The sequence below is a fragment of the Leuresthes tenuis genome, unplaced genomic scaffold (genome assembly GCF_036924035.1).
Source record: "Leuresthes tenuis unplaced genomic scaffold, fLeuTen1.0.hap1 SCAF_1, whole genome shotgun sequence".
Taxonomy (NCBI): Eukaryota; Metazoa; Chordata; class Actinopteri; order Atheriniformes; family Atherinopsidae; genus Leuresthes; species Leuresthes tenuis.
This window is the reverse complement of record NW_027325355.1, coordinates 29,926,204-29,946,112: the sequence shown is the minus strand read 5'-3', so window position 1 is coordinate 29,946,112 and position 19,909 is coordinate 29,926,204.

The window sequence follows — 19,909 nt, the reverse complement described above, 5'->3', positions numbered from 1 at the left end:
ATAATGTTCTGTTTCTGTTTCACGGTAATGTTCCGTTTCTGGTCCATGATAATGTTCTGTTTCACGGTAATGTTCTGTCTCTGGTCCACGGTGATGTTCGGTTTCAAGGTAAAGTTCGGTCTCTGGTCCACAGTAATGTTCTGTCTCTGGCCAACGGTAATGTTCTGTCTCTGGTCCACGGTAATGTTCTGTCTCTGGTTCACGGTAATGTTCTGTCTCTGGTCCACGGTAATGTTCTGTCTCTGGTCCACGGTAATGTTCGATCTCTGGTCCACGATAATGTTCGGTTTCACGGTAATGTTCCGTCTCTGGTCCACGATAATGTTCTGTTTCGGTTTCACGGTAATGTTCTGTCTCTGGTCCACGGTAATGTTCCGTCTCTGGTACACGATAATGTTGTGTTTCTGTTTCACGGTAATGTTCCGTCTCTGGTCCACGATAATGTTCGGTTACACGGTAATGTTCTGTCTCTGGCCCACGATAATGTTCTGTCTCTGGTCCACGATAATGCTCCGTCTCTGGTCCACGATAATGTTCTGTCTCTGTTCCACGATAATGTTCCGTTTCTGGTCCACGATAATGTTCTGTTTCGGTTTCACGGTAATGTTCTGTCTCTGGTCCAAGATAATGTTCCGTTTCTGGTCCACGATAATGTTGTGTTTCTGTTTCACGGTAATGTTCCGTTTCTGGTCCATGATAATTTTCTGTTTCACGGTAATGTTCTGTCTCTGGTCCACGCTAATGTTCTGTCTCTGGTCCACGGTAATGTTCTGTCTCTGGTCCACGGTAATGTTCGATCTCTGGTCCACGATAATGTTCGGTTTCACGGTAATGTTCCGTTTCTGGTCCACGATAATGTTCTGTTTCGGTTTCACGGTAATGTTCTGTCTCTGGTCCACGGTAATGTTCCGTCTCTGGTACACGATAATGTTGTGTTTCTGTTTCACGGTAATGTTCCGTCTCTGGTCCACGATAATGTTCGGTTACACGGTAATGTTCTGTCTCTGGCCCACGATAATGTTCCGTCTCTGGTCCACGATAATGCTCCGTCTCTGGTCCACGATAATGTTCTGTCTCTGTTCCACGATAATGTTCCGTTTCTGGTCCACGATAATGTTCTGTTTCGGTTTCACGGTAATGTTCTGTCTCTGGTCCAAGATAATGTTCCGTTTCTGGTCCACGATAATGTTGTGTTTCTGTTTCACGGTAATGTTCCGTTTCTGGTCCATGATAATTTTCTGTTTCACGGTAATGTTCTGTCTCTGGTCCACGCTAATGTTCTGTTTCTGTTTCACGGTAATGTGCCGTTTCTGGTCCACTATAATGTTGTGTTTCTGTTTCACGGTAATGTTCTGTCTCTGGTCCACGGTAATGTTCTGTTTCTTTTTCACGGTAATGTTCTGTTTCTGGTCCACGATAATGTTGTGTTTCTGTTTCACGGTAATGTTCCGTTTCTGGTCCACGGTAATGTTGTGTTTCTGTTTCACGGTATTGTTTCATTTCTGGTCCACAATAATGTTCTGTTTCACGATAATGTTCCGTTTCTGGTCCACAATAATTTTGTGTTTCTTTTTCACGGTAATGTTCCGTTTCTGGTCCACGATAATGTTGTTTTTCTCTTTCACGGTAATTTTCCGTTTCTGGTCCACGATAATGTTCTGTTTCGGTTTCACGGTAATGTTCCGTTTCTGGTCCACGATAATGTTCTGTTTCGGTTTCACGGTAATGTTCCGTCTCTGGACCACGGTAATGTTCCGTCTCTGGTCCACGATAATGTTCTGTTTCTGTTTCATGGTAATGTTATGTTTCTGGTCCATGATAATTTTCTGTTTCACGGTAATGTTCTGTCTCTGGTCCACGCTAATGTTCTGTTTCTGTTTCACGGTAATGTTCTGTCTCTGGTCCACGCTAATGTTCTGTTTCTGTTTCACGGTAATGTTCTGTTTCTGGTCCACGATAATGTTGTGTTTCTGTTTCACGGTAATGTTTCGTTTCTGGTCCACGATAATGTTCTGTTTTGGTTTCACGGTAATGTTCCGTCTCTGGTCCACGAAAATGTTCTGTTTCAGTTTCACGGTAATGTTCCGTCTCTGGTCCACGGTAATGTTCCGTCTCTGGTCCACGAAAATGTTGTGTTTCTTTTTCACGGTAATGTTCCGTTTCTGGTCCATGATAATGTTGTGTTTCTGTTTCACGGTAATGTTCCGTTTCTGGTCCACGATAATGTTCCGTTTCTGGTCCATGATAATGTTGTGTTTCTGTTTCACGGTAATGTTCCGTTTCTGGTCCACGATAATGTTCTGTTTCGGTTTCATGGTCATGTTCCGTTTCTGGTCCACAATAATGTATTGTTTCTGTTTCATGGTAATGTTCCGTTTCTGGTCCACGATAATGTTGTGTTTCTGTTTCACGGTAATGTTCTGTTTCACGGTAATGTTCTGTCTCTGGTCCACGTTAATGTTCTGTTTCTGTTTCACGGTAATGTTCCGTTTCTGGTCCACGATAATGTATTGTTTCTGTTTCACGGTAATGTTCCGTTTCTGGTCCACGATAATGTTGTGTTTCTGTTTCACGGTAATGTTTCGTTTCTGGTCCACGATAATGTTCTGTTTCGGTTTCACGGTAATGTTCCGTCTCTGGTCCACGGTAATGTTCCGTCTCTGGTCCACAATAATGTTGTGTTTCTGTTTCACGGTAATGTTCCGTTTCTGGTACACGATAATGTTCTGTTTTTGTTTCACGGTAATGTTCCGTTTCTGGTCCACGATAATGTTCTGTTTCACGGTAATGTTCTGTCTCTGGTCCATGGTAATTTTCTGTCTCTGGTCCACGGTAATGTTCGATCTCTGGTCCACGATAATGTTCGGTTTCACGGTAATGTTCCGTCTCTGGTCAACGATAATGTTCTGTTTCTGTTTCACGGCTATGTTCCATTTCTGGTCCACGATAATTTTGTGTTTCTGTTTCACGGTAATGTTCCGTTTCTGGTCCACGATAATGTTCTGTTTCGGTTTCACGGTAATGTTCTGTCTCTGGTCCACGGTAATGTTCCGTCTCTGGTCCACAATAATGTTGTGTTTCTGTTTCACGGTAATGTTCCGTTTCTGGTACACGATAATGTTCTGTTTTTGTTTCACGGTAATGTTCCGTTTCTGGTCCACGATAATGTTCTGTTTCACGGTAATGTTCTGTCTCTGGTCCATGGTAATTTTCTGTCTCTGGTCCACGGTAATGTTCGATCTCTGGTCCACGATAATGTTCGGTTTCACGGTAATGTTCCGTCTCTGGTCCACGATAATGTTCTGTTTCTGTTTCACGGCTATGTTCCATTTCTGGTCCACGATAATTTTGTGTTTCTGTTTCACGGTAATGTTCCATTTCTGGTCCACGATAATGTTCTGTTTCGGTTTCACGGTAATGTTCCGTCTCTGGTACACGATAATGTTCTGTTTTTGTTTCACGGTAATGTTCCTTTTCTGGTCCACGATAATGTTGTGTTTCTGTTTCACGGTAATGTTCCGTCTCTGGTCCACGATAATGTTCGGTTACACGATAATGTTCTGTCTCTGGCCCACGATAATGTTCCGTCTCTGGTCCACGATAATGCTCCGTCTCTGGTCCACAATAATGTTCTGTTTCATGATAATGTTCCGTTTCTGGTCCACAATAATGTTGTGTTTCTTTTTCACGGTAATGTTTCGTTTCTGGTCCACGATAATGTTGTTTTTCTGTTTCACGGTAATTTTCCGTTTCTGGTCCACGGTAATGTTCTGTCTCTGGTCCACGGTAATGTTCTGTCTCTGGTCCACGGTGATGTTCGGTTTCAAGGTAAAGTTCGGTCTCTGGTCCACAGTAATGTTCTGTCTCTGGTCCACGGTAATGTTCCGTCTCTGGTCCACAATAATGTTGTGTTTCTGTTTCACGGTAATGTTCCGTTTCTGGTCCATGATAATGTTGTGTTTCTGTTTCACGGTAATGTTTGGTTTCTGGTCCACGATAATGTTCTGTTTCGGTTTCACGGTAATGTTCCGTTTCTGGTACACGATAATGTTCTGTTTCGGTTTCACGGTAATGTTCCGTCTCTGGTCCACGGTAATGTTCCGTCTCTGGTCCACAATAATGTTGTGTTTCTGTTTCACGGTAATGTTCCGTTTCTGGTCCATGATAATGTTCTGTTTCACGGTAATGTTCTGTCTCTGGTCCACGCTACTGTTCTGTTTCTGGTTCACGGTAATGTTCCGTTTCTGGTCCACGATAATGTTATGTTTCTGTTTCACGGTAATGTTCCGTTTCTGGTCCACGATAATGTTGTGTTTCTGTTTCACGGTAATGTTCTGTTTCACAGTAATGTTCTGTCTCTGGTCCATGCTAATGTTCTGTTTCTGTTTCACGGTAATGTTCAGTTTCTGTTCCACGATAATGTTGTGTTTCTGTTTCACGGTAATGTTCCGTTTTTGGTCCATGATAATGTTCTGTTTCTGTTTCACGGTAATGTTCCGTTTCTGGTCCATGATAATGTTCTGTTTCACGGTAATGTTCTGTCTCTGGTCCATGGTAATGTTCTGTCTCTGGTCCACGGTGATGTTCGGTTTCAAGGTAAAGTTCGGTCTCTGGTCCACAGTAATGTTCTGTCTCTGGTCCACGGTAATGTTCTGTCTCTGGTGCACGGTAATGTTCTGTCTCTGGTCCACGGTAATGTTCTGTCTCTGGTCCACGGTAATGTTCGATCTCTGGTCCACGATAATGTTCGGTTTCACGGTAATGTTCCGTCTCTGGTCCACGATAATGTTCTGTTTCTGTTTCACGGCTATGTTCCATTTCTGGTCCACGATAATTTTGTGTTTCTGTTTCACGGTAATGTTCCGTTTCTGGTCCACGATAATGTTCTGTTTCGGTTTCACGGTAATGTTCTGTCTCTGGTCCACGGTAATGTTCCGTCTCTGGTACACGATAATGTTCTGTTTTTGTTTCACGGTAATGTTCCTTTTCTGGTCCACGATAATGTTGTGTTTCTGTTTCACGGTAATGTTCCGTCTCTGGTCCACGATAATGTTCGGTTACACGATAATGTTCTGTCTCTGGCCCACGATAATGTTCCGTCTCTGGTCCACGATAATGCTCCGTCTCTGGTCCACAATAATGTTCTGTTTCATGATAATGTTCCGTTTCTGGTCCACAATAATGTTGTGTTTCTTTTTCACGGTAATGTTTCGTTTCTGGTCCACGATAATGTTGTTTTTCTGTTTCACGGTAATTTTCCGTTTCTGGTCCACGGTAATGTTCTGTCTCTGGTCCACGGTAATGTTCTGTCTCTGGTCCACGGTGATGTTCGGTTTCAAGGTAAAGTTCGGTCTCTGGTCCACAGTAATGTTCTGTCTCTGGTCCACGGTAATGTTCCGTCTCTGGTCCACAATAATGTTGTGTTTCTGTTTCACGGTAATGTTCCGTTTCTGGTCCATGATAATGTTGTGTTTCTGTTTCACGGTAATGTTTGGTTTCTGGTCCACGATAATGTTCTGTTTCGGTTTCACGGTAATGTTCCGTTTCTGGTACACGATAATGTTCTGTTTCGGTTTCACGGTAATGTTCCGTCTCTGGTCCACGGTAATGTTCCGTCTCTGGTCCACAATAATGTTGTGTTTCTGTTTCACGGTAATGTTCCGTTTCTGGTCCATGATAATGTTCTGTTTCACGGTAATGTTCTGTCTCTGGTCCACGCTACTGTTCTGTTTCTGGTTCACGGTAATGTTCCGTTTCTGGTCCACGATAATGTTGTGTTTCTGTTTCACGGTAATGTTCCGTTTCTGGTCCACGATAATGTTGTGTTTCTGTTTCACGGTAATGTTCTGTTTCACAGTAATGTTCTGTCTCTGGTCCATGCTAATGTTCTGTTTCTGTTTCACGGTAATGTTCAGTTTCTGTTCCACGATAATGTTGTGTTTCTGTTTCACGGTAATGTTCCGTTTTTGGTCCATGATAATGTTCTGTTTCTGTTTCACGGTAATGTTCCGTTTCTGGTCCATGATAATGTTCTGTTTCACGGTAATGTTCTGTCTCTGGTCCATGGTAATGTTCTGTCTCTGGTCCACGGTGATGTTCGGTTTCAAGGTAAAGTTCGGTCTCTGGTCCACAGTAATGTTCTGTCTCTGGTCCACGGTAATGTTCTGTCTCTGGTGCACGGTAATGTTCTGTCTCTGGTCCACGGTAATGTTCTGTCTCTGGTCCACGGTAATGTTCGATCTCTGGTCCACGATAATGTTCGGTTTCACGGTAATGTTCCGTCTCTGGTCCACGATAATGTTCTGTTTCTGTTTCACGGCTATGTTCCATTTCTGGTCCACGATAATTTTGTGTTTCTGTTTCACGGTAATGTTCCGTTTCTGGTCCACGATAATGTTCTGTTTCGGTTTCACAGTAATGTTCTGTCTCTGGTCCACGGTAATGTTCCGTCTCTGGTACACGATAATGTTCTGTTTTTGTTTCACGGTAATGTTCCGTTTCTGGTCCACGATAATGTTGTGTTTCTGTTTCACGGTAATGTTCCGTCTCTGGTCCACGATAATGTTGTGTTTCTGTTTCACAGTAATGTTCCGTCTCTGGTCCACGATAATGTTCGGTTACACGATAATGTTCTGTCTCTGGCCCACGATAATGTTCCGTCTCTGGTCCACGATAATGCTCCGTCTCTGGTCCACGATAATGTTCTGTCTCTGGTCCACGATAATGTTCAGTTTCTGGTCCACGATAATGTTCTGTTTCGGTTTCACGGTAATGTTCTGTCTCTGGTCCAAGATAATGTTCCGTTTCTGGTCCACGATAATGTTGTGTTTCTGTTTCACGGTAATGTTCCGTTTCTGGTCCATGATAATTTTCTGTTTCACGGTAATGTTCTGTCTCTGGTCCACGCTAATGTTCTGTTTCTGTTTCACGGTAATGTGCCGTTTCTTGTCCACTATAATGTTGTGTTTCTGTTTCACGGTAATGTTCTGTCTCTGGTCCACGGTAATGTTCTGTTTCTTTTTCACGGTAATGTTCTGTTTCTGGTCCACGATAATGTTGTGTTTCTGTTTCACGGTAATGTTCCGTTTCTGGTCCACGGTAATGTTGTGTTTCTGTTTCACGGTAATGTTTCATTTCTGGTCCACAATAATGTTCTGTTTCACGATAATGTTCCGTTTCTGGTCCACAATAATGTTGTGTTTCTTTTTCACGGTAATGTTCCGTTTCTGGTCCACGATAATGTTGTTTTTCTGTTTCACGGTAATTTTCCGTTTCTGGTCCACGATAATGTTCTGTTTCGGTTTCACGGTAATGTTCCGTTTCTGGTCCACGATAATGTTCTGTTTCGGTTTCACGGTAATGTTCCGTCTCTGGTCCACGGTAATGTTCCGTCTCTGGTCCACGATAATGTTCTGTTTCTGTTTCATGGTAATGTTATGTTTCTGGTCCATGATAATTTTCTGTTTCACGGTAATGTTCTGTCTCTGGTCCACGCTAATGTTCTGTTTCTGTTTCACGGTAATGTTCTGTCTCTTGTCCACGCTAATGTTCTGTTTCTGTTTCACGGTAATGTTCTGTTTCTGGTCCACGGTAATGTTCTGTTTCTGTTTCACGGTAATGTTCTGTTTCTGGTCCACGGTAATGTTCTGTTTCGGCTTCACGGTAATGTTCCGTTTCTGGTCCACGATAATGTTCTGTTTTGGTTTCACGGTAATGTTCCGTCTCTGGTCCACGGTAATGTTCCGTCTCTGGTCCACAATAATGTTGTGTTTCTGTTTCACGGTAATGTTTCGTTTCTGGTCCACGATAATGTTCTGTTTCGGTTTCACGGTAATGTTCCGTTTCTGGTACACGATAATGTTCTGTTTCGGTTTCACGGTAATGTTCTGTTTCTGGTCCACGATAATGTTGTGTTTCTGTTTCACGGTAATTTTCCGTTTCTGGTCCACGGTAATGTTGTGTTTTTGTTTCACGGTAATGTTCCATTTCTGGTCCACAATAATGTTCTGTTTCATGATAATGTTCCGTTTCTGGTCCACAATAATGTTGTGTTTCTTTTTCACGGTAATGTTCCGTTTCTGGTCCACGATAATGTTTTTTTTCTGTTTCACGGTAATTTTCCGTTTCTGGTCCACGATAATGTTCTGTTTCGGTTTCACGGTAATGTTCCGTTTCTGGTCCACGATAATGTTCTGTTTCGGTTTCACGGTAATGTTCCGTCTCTGGTCCACGGTAATGTTCCGTCTCTGGTCCACGGTAATGATCCGTCTCTGGTACACAATAATGTTGTGTTTCTGTTTCACGGTAATGTGCCGTTTCTGGTCCACTATAATGTTGTGTTTCTGTTTCACGGTAATGTTCTGTCTCTGGTCCACGGTAATGTTCTGTTTCTTTTTCACGGTAATGTTCTGTTTCTGGTCCACGATAATGTTGTGTTTCTGTTTCACGGTAATGTTCCGTTTCTGGTCCACGGTAATGTTGTGTTTCTGTTTCACGGTAATGTTTCATTTCTGGTCCACAATAATGTTCTGTTTCACGATAATGTTCCGTTTCTGGTCCACAATAATGTTGTGTTTCTTTTTCACGGTAATGTTCCGTTTCTGGTCCACGATAATGTTGTTTTTCTGTTTCACGGTAATTTTCCGTTTCTGGTCCACGATAATGTTCTGTTTCGGTTTCACGGTAATGTTCCGTTTCTGGTCCACGATAATGTTCTGTTTCGGTTTCACGGTAATGTTCCGTCTCTGGTCCACGGTAATGTTCCGTCTCTGGTCCACGATAATGTTCTGTTTCTGTTTCATGGTAATGTTACGTTTCTGGTCCATGATAATTTTCTGTTTCACGGTAATGTTCTGTCTCTGGTCCACGCTAATGTTCTGTTTCTGTTTCACGGTAATGTTCTGTCTCTGGTCCACGCTAATGTTCTGTTTCTGTTTCACGGTAATGTTCTGTTTCTGGTCCACGGTAATGTTCTGTTTCTGTTTCACGGTAATGTTCTGTTTCTGGTCCACGGTAATGTTCTGTTTCGGCTTCACGGTAATGTTCCGTTTCTGGTCCACGATAATGTTCTGTTTCGGTTTCACGGTAATGTTCCGTCTCTGGTCCACGGTAATGTTCCGTCTCTGGTCCACAATAATGTTGTCTTTCTGTTTCACGGTAATGTTTCGTTTCTGGTCCACGATAATGTTCTGTTTCGGTTTCACGGTAATGTTCCGTTTCTGGTACACGATAATGTTCTGTTTCGGTTTCACGGTAATGTTCTGTCTCTGGTCCACGGTAATGTTCGATCTCTGGTCCACGATAATGTTCGGTTTCACGGTAATGTTCCGTCTCTGGTCCACGATAATGTTCTGTTTCTGTTTCACGGCTATGTTCCATTTCTGGTCCACGATAATTTTGTGTTTCTGTTTCACGGTAATGTTCCGTTTCTGGTCCACGATAATGTTCTGTTTCGCTTTCACAGTAATGTTCTGTCTCTGGTCCACGGTAATGTTCCGTCTCTGGTACACGATAATGTTCTGTTTTTGTTTCACGGTAATGTTCCGTTTCTGGTCCACGATAATGTTGTGTTTCTGTTTCACGGTAATGTTCCGTCTCTGGTCCACGATAATGTTGTGTTTCTGTTTCACAGTAATGTTCCGTCTCTGGTCCACGATAATGTTCGGTTACACGATAATGTTCTGTCTCTGGCCCACGATAATGTTCCGTCTCTGGTCCACGATAATGCTCCGTCTCTGGTCCACGATAATTTTCTGTCTCTGGTCCACGATAATGTTCAGTTTCTGGTCCACGATAATGTTCTGTTTCGGTTTCACGGTAATGTTCTGTCTCTGGTCCAAGATAATGTTCCGTTTCTGGTCCACGATAATGTTGTGTTTCTGTTTCACGGTAATGTTCCGTTTCTGGTCCATGATAATTTTCTGTTTCACGGTAATGTTCTGTCTCTGGTCCACGCTAATGTTCTGTTTCTGTTTCACGGTAATGTGCCGTTTCTTGTCCACTATAATGTTGTGTTTCTGTTTCACGGTAATGTTCTGTCTCTGGTCCACGGTAATGTTCTGTTTCTTTTTCACGGTAATGTTCTGTTTCTGGTCCACGATAATGTTGTGTTTCTGTTTCACGGTAATGTTCCGTTTCTGGTCCACGGTAATGTTGTGTTTCTGTTTCACGGTAATGTTTCATTTCTGGTCCACAATAATGTTCTGTTTCACGATAATGTTCCGTTTCTGGTCCACAATAATGTTGTGTTTCTTTTTCACGGTAATGTTCCGTTTCTGGTCCACGATAATGTTGTTTTTCTGTTTCACGGTAATTTTCCGTTTCTGGTCCACGATAATGTTCTGTTTCGGTTTCACGGTAATGTTCCGTTTCTGGTCCACGATAATGTTCTGTTTCGGTTTCACGGTAATGTTCCGTCTCTGGTCCACGGTAATGTTCCGTCTCTGGTCCACGATAATGTTCTGTTTCTGTTTCATGGTAATGTTATGTTTCTGGTCCATGATAATTTTCTGTTTCACGGTAATGTTCTGTCTCTGGTCCACGCTAATGTTCTGTTTCTGTTTCACGGTAATGTTCTGTCTCTTGTCCACGCTAATGTTCTGTTTCTGTTTCACGGTAATGTTCTGTTTCTGGTCCACGGTAATGTTCTGTTTCTGTTTCACGGTAATGTTCTGTTTCTGGTCCACGGTAATGTTCTGTTTCGGCTTCACGGTAATGTTCCGCTTCTGGTCCACGATAATGTTCTGTTTTGGTTTCACGGTAATGTTCCGTCTCTGGTCCACGGTAATGTTCCGTCTCTGGTCCACGGTAATGTTCTGTTTCTGTTTCACGGTAATGTTCTGTTTCTGGTCCACGGTAATGTTCTGTTTCGGCTTCACGGTAATGTTCCGTTTCTGGTCCACGATAATGTTCTGTTTCGGTTTCACGGTAATGTTCTGTTTCTGGTCCACGATAATGTTGTGTTTCTGTTTCACGGTAATTTTCCGTTTCTGGTCCACGGTAATGTTGTGTTTTTGTTTCACGGTAATGTTCCATTTCTGGTCCACAATAATGTTCTGTTTCATGATAATGTTCCGTTTCTGGTCCACAATAATGTTGTGTTTCTTTTTCACGGTAATGTTCCGTTTCTGGTCCACGATAATGTTTTTTTTCTGTTTCACGGTAATTTTCCGTTTCTGGTCCACGATAATGTTCTGTTTCGGTTTCACGGTAATGTTCCGTTTCTGGTCCACGATAATGTTCTGTTTCGGTTTCACGGTAATGTTCCGTCTCTGGTCCACGGTAATGTTCCGTCTCTGGTCCACGGTAATGATCCGTCTCTGGTACACAATAATGTTGTGTTTCTGTTTCACGGTAATGTGCCGTTTCTGGTCCACTATAATGTTGTGTTTCTGTTTCACGGTAATGTTCTGTCTCTGGTCCACGGTAATGTTCTGTTTCTTTTTCACGGTAATGTTCTGTTTCTGGTCCACGATAATGTTGTGTTTCTGTTTCACGGTAATGTTCCGTTTCTGGTCCACGGTAATGTTGTGTTTCTGTTTCACGGTAATGTTTCATTTCTGGTCCACAATAATGTTCTGTTTCACGATAATGTTCCGTTTCTGGTCCACAATAATGTTGTGTTTCTTTTTCACGGTAATGTTCCGTTTCTGGTCCACGATAATGTTGTTTTTCTGTTTCACGGTAATTTTCCGTTTCTGGTCCACGATAATGTTCTGTTTCGGTTTCACGGTAATGTTCCGTTTCTGGTCCACGATAATGTTCTGTTTCGGTTTCACGGTAATGTTCCGTCTCTGGTCCACGGTAATGTTCCGTCTCTGGTCCACGATAATGTTCTGTTTCTGTTTCATGGTAATGTTACGTTTCTGGTCCATGATAATTTTCTGTTTCACGGTAATGTTCTGTCTCTGGTCCACGCTAATGTTCTGTTTCTGTTTCACGGTAATGTTCTGTCTCTGGTCCACGCTAATGTTCTGTTTCTGTTTCACGGTAATGTTCTGTTTCTGGTCCACGGTAATGTTCTGTTTCTGTTTCACGGTAATGTTCTGTTTCTGGTCCACGGTAATGTTCTGTTTCGGCTTCACGGTAATGTTCCGTTTCTGGTCCACGATAATGTTCTGTTTCGGTTTCACGGTAATGTTCCGTCTCTGGTCCACGGTAATGTTCCGTCTCTGGTCCACAATAATGTTGTGTTTCTGTTTCACGGTAATGTTTCGTTTCTGGTCCACGATAATGTTCTGTTTCGGTTTCACGGTAATGTTCCGTTTCTGGTACACGATAATGTTCTGTTTCGGTTTCACGGTAATGTTCTGTTTCAGGTCCACGATAATGTTGTGTTTCTTTTTCACGGTAATGTTCCGTTTCTGGTCCACGATAATGTTGTTTTTCTGTTTCACGGTAATTTTCCGTTTCTGGTCCACGATAATGTTCTGTTTCGGTTTCACGGTAATGTTCCGTTTCTGGTCCACGATAATGTTCTGTTTCGGTTTCACGGTAATGTTCCGTCTCTGGTCCACGGTAATGTTCCGTCTCTGGTCCACAATAATGTTGTGTTTCTGTTTCACGGTAATGTTTCGTTTCTGGTCCACGATAATGTTCTGTTTCGGTTTCACGGTAATGTTCCGTTTCTGGTACACGATAATGTTCTGTTTCGGTTTCACGGTAATGTTCCGTCTCTGGTCCACGGTAATGTTCCGTCTCTGGTCCATGATAATGTTGTGTTTCTGTTTCACGGTAATGTTTCGTTTCTGGTCCACGATAATGTTCTGTTTCGGTTTCACGGTAATGTTCCGTTTCTGGTACACGATAATGTACTGTTTCGGTTTCACGGTAATGTTCCGTCTCTGGTCCACGGTAATGTTCCGTCTCTGGTCCACAATAATGTTGTGTTTCTGTTTCACGGTAATGTTCCGTTTCTGGTCCATGATAATGTTCTGTTTCACGGTAATGTTCTGTCTCTGGTCCACGCTAATGTTCTGTTTCTGTTTCACGGTAATGTTCCGTTTCTGGTCCACGATAATGTTGTGTTTCTGTTTCACGGTAATGTTCCGTTTCTGGTCCACGATAATGTTGTGTTTCTGTTTCACGGTAATGTTCTGTTTCACAGTAATGTTCTGTCTCTGGTCCACGCTAATGTTCTCTTTCTGTTTCACGGTAATGTTCAGTTTCTGTTCCACGATAATGTTGTGTTTCTGTTTCACGGTAATGTTCCGTTTTTGGTCCATGATAATGTTCTGTTTCTGTTTCACGGTAATGTTCCGTTTCTGGTCCATGATAATGTTCTGTTTCACGGTAATGTTCTGTCTCTGGTCCATGGTAATGTTCTGTCTCTGGTCCACGGTGATGTTCGGTTTCAAGGTAAAGTTCGGTCTCTGGTCCACAGTAATGTTCTGTCTCTGGCCAACGGTAATGTTCTGTCTCTGGTCCACGGTAATGTTCTGTCTCTGGTCCACGGTAATGTTCTGTCTCTGGTCCACGGTAATGTTCTGTCTCTGGTCCACGGTAATGTTCGATCTCTGGTCCACGATAATGTTCGGTTTTACGGTAATGTTCTGTCTCTGGTCCACGCTAATGTTCTGTTTCTGTTTCACGGTAATGTTCCGTCTCTGGTTCACGGTAATGTTCCGTCTCTGGTCCACAATAATGTTGTGTTTCTGTTTCACGGTAATGTTCCGTTTCTGGTCCATGATAATGTTCTGTTTCACGGTAATGTTCTGTCTCTGGTCCACGCTAATGTTCTGTTTCTGTTTCACGGTAATGTTCCGTTTCTGGTCCACGATAATGTTGTGTTTCTGTTTCACGGTAATGTTCCGTTTCTCGTCCACGATAATGTTGTGTTTCTGTTTCACGGTAATGTTCTGTTTCACAGTAATGTTCTGTCTCTGGTCCACGCTAATGTTCTGTTTCTGTTTCACGGTAATGTTCAGTTTCTGTTCCACGATAATGTTGTGTTTCTGTTTCACGGTAATGTTCCGTTTTTGGTCCATGATAATGTTCTGTTTCTGTTTCACGGTAATGTTCCGTTTCTGGTCCATGATAATGTTCTGTTTCACGGTAATGTTCTGTCTCTGGTCCATGGTAATGTTCTGTCTCTGGTCCACGGTGATGTTCGGTTTCAAGGTAAAGTTCGGTCTCTGGTCCACAGTAAAATTCTGTCTCTGGTCCACGGTAATGTTCTGTCTCTGGTCCACGGTAATGTTCTGTCTCTGGTCCACGGTAATGTTCTGTCTCTGGTCCACGGTAATGTTCTGTCTCTGGTCCACGGTAATGTTCGATCTCTGGTCCACGATAATGTTCGGTTTCTCTTTCACGGCTATGTTCCATTTCTGGTCCACGATAATTTTGTGTTTCTGTTTCACGGTAATGTTCCGTCTCTGGTCCACGATAATGTTCTGTTTCTCTTTCACGGCTATGTTCCATTTCTGGTCCACGATAATTTTGTGTTTCTGTTTCACGGTAATGTTCCGTTTCTGGTCTACGATAATGTTCTGTTTCGGTTTCACGGTAATGTTCTGTCTCTGGTCCACGGTAATGTTCCGTCTCTGGTACACGATAATGTTGTGTTTCTGTTTCACGGTAATGTTCCGTCTCTGGTCCACGATAATGTTCGGTTACACGGTAATGTTCTGTCTCTGGCCCACGATAATGTTCCGTCTCTGGTCCACGATAATGCTCCGTCTCTGGTCCACGATAATGTTCTGTCTCTGTTCCACGATAATGTTCCGTTTCTGGTCCACGATAATGTTCTGTTTCGGTTTCACGGTAATGTTCTGTCTCTGGTCCAAGATAATGTTCCGTTTCTGGTCCACGATAATGTTGTGTTTCTGTTTCACGGTAATGTTCCATTTCTGGTCCATGATAATTTTCTGTTTCACGGTAATGTTCTGTCTCTGGTCCACGCTAATGTTCTGTTTCTGTTTCACGGTAATGTGCCGTTTCTGGTCCACTATAATGTTGTGTTTCTGTTTCACGGTAATGTTCTGTCTCTGGTCCACGGTAATGTTCTGTTTCTTTTTCACGGTAATGTTCTGTTTCTGGTCCACGATAATGTTGTGTTTCTGTTTCACGGTAATGTTCCGTTTCTGGTCCACGGTAATGTTGTGTTTCTGTTTCACGGTAATGTTTCATTTCTGGTCCACAATAATGTTCTGTTTCACGATAATGTTCCGTTTCTGGTCCACAATAATGTTGTTTCTTTTTCACGGTAATGTTCCGTTTCTGGTCCACGATAATGTTGTTTTTCTGTTTCACGGTAATTTTCCGTTTCTGGTCCACGATAATGTTCTGTTTCGGTTTCACGGTAATGTTCCGTTTCTTGTCCACGATAATGTTCTGTTTCGGTTTCACGGTAATGTTCCGTCTCTGGTCCACGGTAATGTTCCGTCTCTGGTCCACGATAATGTTCTGTTTCTGTTTCATGGTAATGTTATGTTTCTGGTCCATGATAATTTTCTGTTTCACGGTAATGTTCTGTCTCTGGTCCACGCTAATGTTCTGTTTCTGTTTCACGGTAATGTTCTGTCTCTGGTCCACGCTAATGTTCTGTTTCTGTTTCAAGGTAATGTTCTGTTTCTGGTCCACGGTAATGTTCTGTTTCTGTTTCACGGTAATGTTCTGTTTCTGGTCCACGATAATGTTGTGTTTCTGTTTCACGGTAATGTTCCGTTTCTGGTCCACGGTAATGTTGTGTTTCTGTTTCACGGTAATGTTCCATTTCTGGTCCACAATAATGTTCTGTTTCATGATAATGTTCCGTTTCTGGTCCACAATAATGTTGTGTTTCTTTTTCACGGTAATGTTCCGTTTCTGGTCCACGATAATGTTGTTTTTCTGTTTCACGGTAATTTTCCGTTTCTGGTCCACGATAATGTTCTGTTTCGGTTTCACGGCAATGTTCCGTTTCTGGTCCACGATAATGTTCTGTTTCGGTTTCACGGTAATGTTCCGTCTCTGGTCCACGGTAATGTTCCGTCTCTGGTCCACAATAATGTTGTGTTTCTGTTTCACGGTAATGTTTCGTTTCTGGTCCACGATAATGTTCTGTTTCGGTTTCACGGTAATGTTCCGTTTCTGGTACACGATAATGTTCTGTTTCGGTTTCACGGTAATGTTCCGTCTCTGGTCCACGGTAATGTTCCGTCTCTGGTCCATGATAATGTTGTGTTTCTGTTTCACGGTAATGTTTCGTTTCTGGTCCACGATAATGTTCTGTTTCGGTTTCACGGTAATGTTCCGTTTCTGGTACACGATAATGTACTGTTTCGGTTTCACGGTAATGTTCCGTCTCTGGTCCACGGTAATGTTCCGTCTCTGGTCCACAATAATGTTGTGTTTCTGTTTCACGGTAATGTTCCGTTTCTGGTCCATGATAATGTTCTGTTTCACGGTAATGTTCTGTCTCTGGTCCACGCTAATGTTCTGTTTCTGTTTCACGGTAATGTTCCGTTTCTGGTCCACGATAATGTTGTGTTTCTGTTTCACGGTAATGTTCCGTTTCTGGTCCACGATAATGTTGTGTTTCTGTTTCACGGTAATGTTCTGTTTCACAGTAATGTTCTGTCTCTGGTCCACGCTAATGTTCTCTTTCTGTTTCACGGTAATGTTCAGTTTCTGTTCCACGATAATGTTGTGTTTCTGTTTCACGGTAATGTTCCGTTTTTGGTCCATGATAATGTTCTGTTTCTGTTTCACGGTAATGTTCCGTTTCTGGTCCATGATAATGTTCTGTTTCACGGTAATGTTCTGTCTCTGGTCCATGGTAATGTTCTGTCTCTGGTCCACGGTGATGTTCGGTTTCAAGGTAAAGTTCGGTCTCTGGTCCACAGTAATGTTCTGTCTCTGGCCAACGGTAATGTTCTGTCTCTGGTCCACGGTAATGTTCTGTCTCTGGTCCACGGTAATGTTCTGTCTCTGGTCCACGGTAATGTTCTGTCTCTGGTCCACGGTAATGTTCGATCTCTGGTCCACGATAATGTTCGGTTTTACGGTAATGTTCCGTCTCTGGTCCGCGATAATGTTCTGTTTCTGTTTCACGGCTATGTTCCATTTGTGGTCCACAATAATTTTGTGTTTCTGTTTCACGGTAATGTTCCGTTTCTGGTCCACGATAATGTTCTGTTTCGGTTTCACGGTAATGTTCTGTCTCTGGTCCACGGTAATGTTCCGTCTCTGGTCCACGATAATGTTCGGTTTCACGGTAATGTTCCGTCTCTGGTCCACGATAATGTTCTGTTTCTGTTTCACGGCTATGTTCCATTTCTGGTCCACGATAATTTTGTGTTTCTGTTTCACGGTAATGTTCCGTTTCTGGTCCACGATAATGTTCTGTTTCGGTTTCACGGTAATGTTCTGTCTCTGGTCCACGGTAATGTTCCGTCTCTGGTACACGATAATGCTCTGTTTTTGTTTCACGGTAATATTCCGTTTCTGGTCCACGATAATGTTGTGTTTCTGTTTCACGGTAATGTTCCGTCTCTGGTCCACGATAATGTTCGGTTACACGATAATGTTCTGTCTCTGGCCCACGATAATGTTCCGTCTCTGGTCCACGATAATGCTCCGTCTCTGGTCCACGATAATGTTCTGTCTCTGGTCCACGATAATGTTCCGTTTCTGGTCCACGATAATGTTCTGTTTCGGTTTCACGGTAATGTTCTGTCTCTGGTCCAAGATAATGTTCCGTTTCTGGTCCACGATAATGTTGTGTTTCTGTTTCACGGTAATGTTCCGTTTCTGGTCCATGATAATTTTCTGTTTCACGGTAATGTTCTGTCTCTGGTCCACGCTAATGTTCTGTTTCTGTTTCACGGTAATGTGCCGTTTCTGGTCCACTATAATGTTGTGTTTCTGTTTCACGGTAATGTTCTGTCTCTGGTCCACGGTAATGTTCTGTTTCTTTTTCACGGTAATGTTCTGTTTCTGGTCCACGATAATGTTGTGTTTCTGTTTCACGGTAATGTTCCGTTTCTGGTCCATGATAATGTTCTGTTTCACGGTAATGTTCTGTCTCTGGTCCATGGTAATGTTCTGTCTCTGGTCCACGGTGATGTTCGGTTTCAAGGTAAAGTTCGGTCTCTGGTCCACAGTAAAATTCTGTCTCTGGTCCACGGTAATGTTCTGTCTCTGGTCCACGGTAATGTTCTGTCTCTGGTCCACGGTAATGTTCTGTCTCTGGTCCACGGTAATGTTCTGTCTCTGGTCCACGGTAATGTTCGATCTCTGGTCCACGATAATGTTCGGTTTCTCTTTCACGGCTATGTTCCATTTCTGGTCCACGATAATTTTGTGTTTCTGTTTCACGGTAATGTTCCGTCTCTGGTCCACGATAATGTTCTGTTTCTCTTTCACGGCTATGTTCCATTTCTGGTCCACGATAATTTTGTGTTTCTGTTTCACGGTAATGTTCCGTTTCTGGTCCACGATAATTTTGTGTTTCTGTTACACGGTAATGTTCCGTTTCTGGTCCACGATAATGTTCTGTTTCGGTTTCACGGTAATGTTCTGTCTCTGGTCCACGGTAATGTTCCGTCTCTGGTACACGATAATGTTGTGTTTCTGTTTCACGGTAATGTTCCGTCTCTGGTCCACGATAATGTTCGGTTACACGGTAATGTTCTGTCTCCGGCCCACGATAATGTTCCGTCTCTGGTCCACGATAATGCTCCGTCTCTGGTCCACGATAATGTTCTGTCTCTGTTCCACGATAATGTTCCGTTTCTGGTCCACGATAATGTTCTGTTTCGGTTTCACGGTAATGTTCTGTCTCTGGTCCAAGATAATGTTCCGTTTCTGGTCCACGATAATGTTGTGTTTCTGTTTCACGGTAATGTTCCGTTTCTGGTCCATGATAATTTTCTGTTTCACGGTAATGTTCTGTCTCTGGTCCACGCTAATGTTCTGTTTCTGTTTCACGGTAATGTGCCGTTTCTGGTCCACTATAATGTTGTGTTTCTGTTTCACGGTAATGTTCTGTCTCTGGTCCACGGTAATGTTCTGTTTCTTTTTCACGGTAATGTTCTGTTTCTGGTCCACGATAATGTTGTGTTTCTGTTTCACGGTAATGTTCCGTTTCTGGTCCACGGTAATGTTGTGTTTCTGTTTCACGGTAATGTTTCATTTCTGGTCCACAATAATGTTCTGTTTCACGATAATGTTCCGTTTCTGGTCCACAATAATGTTGTTTCTTTTTCACGGTAATGTTCCGTTTCTGGTACACGATAATGTTGTTTTTCTGTTTCACGGTAATTTTCCGTTTCTGGTCCACGATAATGTTCTGTTTCGGTTTCACGGTAATGTTCCGTTTCTTGTCCACGATAATGTTCTGTTTCGGTTTCACGGTAATGTTCCGTCTCTGGTCCACGGTAATGTTCCGTCTCTGGTCCACGATAATGTTCTGTTTCTGTTTCATGGTAATGTTATGTTTCTGGTCCATGATAATTTTCTGTTTCACGGTAATGTTCTGTCTCTGGTCCACGCTAATGTTCTGTTTCTGTTTCACGGTAATGTTCTGTCTCTGGTCCACGCTAATGTTCTGTTTCTGTTTCACGGTAATGTTCTGTTTCTGGTCCACGGTAATGTTCTGTTTCTGTTTCACGGTAATGTTCTGTTTCTGGTCCACGATAATGTTGTGTTTCTGTTTCACGGTAATGTTCCGTTTCTGGTCCACGGTAATGTTGTGTTTCTGTTTCACGGTAATGTTCCATTTCTGGTCCACAATAATGTTCTGTTTCATGATAATGTTCCGTTTCTGGTCCACAATAATGTTGTGTTTCTTTTTCACGGTAATGTTCCGTTTCTGGTCCACGATAATGTTGTTTTTCTGTTTCACGGTAATTTTCCGTTTCTGGTCCACGATAATGTTCTGTTTCGGTTTCACGGTATTGTTCCGTTTCTGGTCCACGATAATGTTCTG